Raw genomic sequence first — 3674 nt, forward strand, 5'->3', positions numbered from 1 at the left:
ATGGGGGTCAATGGGGGTCAGTGGGAGTCAATGGGAGTCAATGGGGGTCAATGGGGGTCAATGGGGGTCAATGGGGGTCAATGGGGGGCAATGGGAGGCAATGGGGGGCAATGGAGGTCAATGAGGGGCAATGGGGATCAATGGGGTCAATGGGGGTCAATGGGGTCAATGGGGATCAATAGGATCAATGGAAAACAATGGGGCTCCATGAGATCAGTGGGGTCAATGGAGTCTATGGGGTCAATGGGGTCAATGGGGGTCAATGGGGTCAAAGGGGCTCAATGGGGATCCATGGGATCAATGGGGTCAATGGGATCAATTAGGATCAATGGGGTCAATGGGATCAATGGGGTCAATGGGGATCAATGGGGGTCAATGGGATCAATGGGGTCAATGGGATCAATGGGGTCAATGGGGTCAATGGGGTCAATGGGGTCAATGGGGTCAATGGGGTCAATGGGGTCAATGGGATCAATGGGATCAATGGGGATCAATGGGTTCCTATGGGATCAATGGGTTCCTATGGGATCAATGGGTTCCTATGGGATCATAGATCAACGGAGATCTATGGGGTCAATGGGGATCAATGGAGTCAATGGGGATCAACTGGATCAATGGGGTCAATGGGGTCAATGGGGTTCAATGGGGTTCAATGGGGCTCAATAGGGATCAATGGGGTCAATGGGGATCAATGGGATCAATGGGGTCAATGGGGTCAATGGGGGATCAATGGGGCTCAATGGGGCTCAATGGGACTCAGTGGGGCTCAATGGGGCTCAATGGGGCTCAATGGGATCAATGGGGATCAATGGGGTCAATGGGGATCAATGGGGATCAATGGGGGTCAATGGGAGTCAATGGGAGTCAATGGAGTCAATGGGAGTCAATGGGAGTCAATGGGAGTCAATGGGAGTCAATGGGAGTCAATGGAGTCAATGGGGTCAATGGGGATCAATGGGGACAAGGGTTTCAATGGGGTCAATGGGGACCAATGGGGATCAATGGGGCTCAATGGGATCAATGGGGATCAATGGGGTCAATGGGGATCTATGGGGTCAATGGGGATCAATGGGGCTCAATGGGGCTCAATGTGGGTCCCAAACCCCCCATCTCCCCCCAATAAACCCCCCTTTATACCCCAAATGAACCGATTTGGGCCTTTTTCCCCCCAATGTGTGCTCACCCTGAGCAGCAGCTCGGCCATGTCCAGGCTGTTGCTCTCCACAGCTCTCAATAAGGCCGTGCACCCGCTTTTGGTGTCCTAAAAACCCCAAATCCCCTTTAAATCACCCCAAAATCCAACCGACCAATCACAACACTCCCCCCACCCCCCAGGCCACGCCCCCCTAAGGCCACGCCCCCAAGGCCACGCCCCCCATCCAGGCCACGCCCCCATCAAGCCACACCCACAGACCACGTGACACCGAATTTGCATGTCCCGTCCCTTATTTGCATGTCCCGCCCCCTATTTGAATATCCAATCCATTTATTTGCATGCCCCGCCCCGTATTTGCATACCCGGCCCCCTATTTGCATGCCCAGCCCCCCCCAAGGCTCTGCTCCAATCCCATGCCCTCCATTTGCATACCCCGCCCCATATTTGCATACCCCGCCCCCTTGAGCCAGACCCCGCCCACCTCCAAGGCTCTGCTCCAATCCCACGCCCCCTATTTGCATGACCCGCCCCCTATTTGCTTGCCCCACCATCTATTTGCATGCACCATCCCCAATTTGCATACCCCGCCCCCCCCATTTGCATGCCCCACCACCTATTTGCATACCCCACCCCCACCAACGCTCTGCTCCAATCCCATGCCCTTCATTTGCATGCCCCTCCCCCTATTTGCATACCCGGCCCCCTATTTGCATGCCCCGCCCCCCACCAACGCTCTGCTCCAATCCCACGTCCCCTATTTGCATACCCTGCCCCCTATTTGCATGACCCCAATTTGCATGCCCCGCCCCTATTTACATGCCCCGCCCCCTTATTTGCATGCCCCACACCCATATTTGCATGCCCCACCCTCTCAAAGGTGTTGCTCCAATCACACACACTCCATTTGCATGCACCGCCCCCTTATTTGCATGCACTGCCCCCTTATTTGCATGCTCTGCCCCCTTATTTGCATGTCCCGCCCCTCATTTACATACTCCGATCCCTCATTTGCATGTCCCGCCCCCTTATCTGCATGCACAGCTCCATTTGCATGCCCCGCCTCCTCTATTTGCATGTCCTGCCCCTTATTTGCATGCACCGCCCCATTTGCATGCCCCGCCCTCCATTTGCGTATACTGCCCCCTTATTTGCATGCCCCGTCCCCCACTTGCACATCCCCGCCCCCTCATTTGCATATCCTGCCCCCTCATTTGCATACCCCCTCTCATTTCCATGCCCCGCCCCTCACTTGCATATTCCGCCCCTCATTTGCATGCCCCGCCCCCTCATTTCCATGCCCCGCCCCCTCATTACCGGCGCATCCACGTCGGCTCCATGTTTGAGCAGCAGCTCCGTCATCTCGCGGCACCCGGAGCCAACGGCCACATGGAGCGGGGTCAGCCCTATAGACCCCATAACAACCCCATAACCACCCTATAGACCCCATAACAACCCTATAGACCCCATAACAACCCTATAGACCCCATAACCACCCCATAACCCCATAACCACCCCATAACCCCATAACCACCCCATAACCCCATAACCACCCCATATACCCTATAACACCCCATTGACCCCATAACAACCCTATATATCCTATAACACCCTATTAACCCCATAACACCCCATTAACCCCATAGCAAACCTATATATCCCATAACACCACATTAACCCCATAACAAACCTATATATCCCAATAATCCCCCATTAACCCCCCATTCACCCTATAACCCCATTGACCCTATAACCCCCCATTCACCCTATAACCCCATTCACCCTATAACCCCATAACCCCATAGATAACCCCATAACCCCATAAACCACCCCATAACCCCATAGACCACCCCATAACCCCATAAACCACCCCATAACCCCATAACCCCATAACCCCATAACCCCATAACCCACCCCATAACCCCATATAACCCCATATAACACCCCATAACCCCATATCCCCCCATATAACCCCATATAACCCCATATAACCCATATAACCCCATATAACCCCATATAACCCCATATACCCCCCATATAACCCCATATAACCCCATATAACCCCATATCCCCCCATATAACCCCATATACCCCATATAACCCCATATATCCCCATATAACCCCATATAACCCCATATAACCCCATATAACCCCATATAACCCCCCCATAACCCCATAACCCCATAACCACCCCATAACCACCCCATAACCCCATAACCCCATAAATAACCCCATAACCCCATAACCCCATAACCCCATAACCCCATAACCCCATAACCCCATAACCCCCCACCCCATAACCCCCATTAACCCCCTTATTTCCCCCCCAGGGTCTCCCCACATCGGTGGCCTGTGACCGTCTGCTCCGTGACGGCCCCAACGAGCTGCGTCCCCCCCGCGGGACCCCCGAGTGCGTCAAGTTCGGGCGGCAGCTGGCGGGGGGGCTGCAGTGCCTCATGTGGGTCGCGGCCGCCATCTGCCTCATCGCTTATGGGGTGCAGGAGGGAGAGGGGCAGAGGGG

Source organism: Coturnix japonica, linkage group LGE22C19W28_E50C23 (assembly GCF_001577835.2).
Source record: "Coturnix japonica isolate 7356 linkage group LGE22C19W28_E50C23, Coturnix japonica 2.1, whole genome shotgun sequence".
In the NCBI taxonomy this organism is placed as follows: Eukaryota; Metazoa; Chordata; class Aves; order Galliformes; family Phasianidae; genus Coturnix; species Coturnix japonica.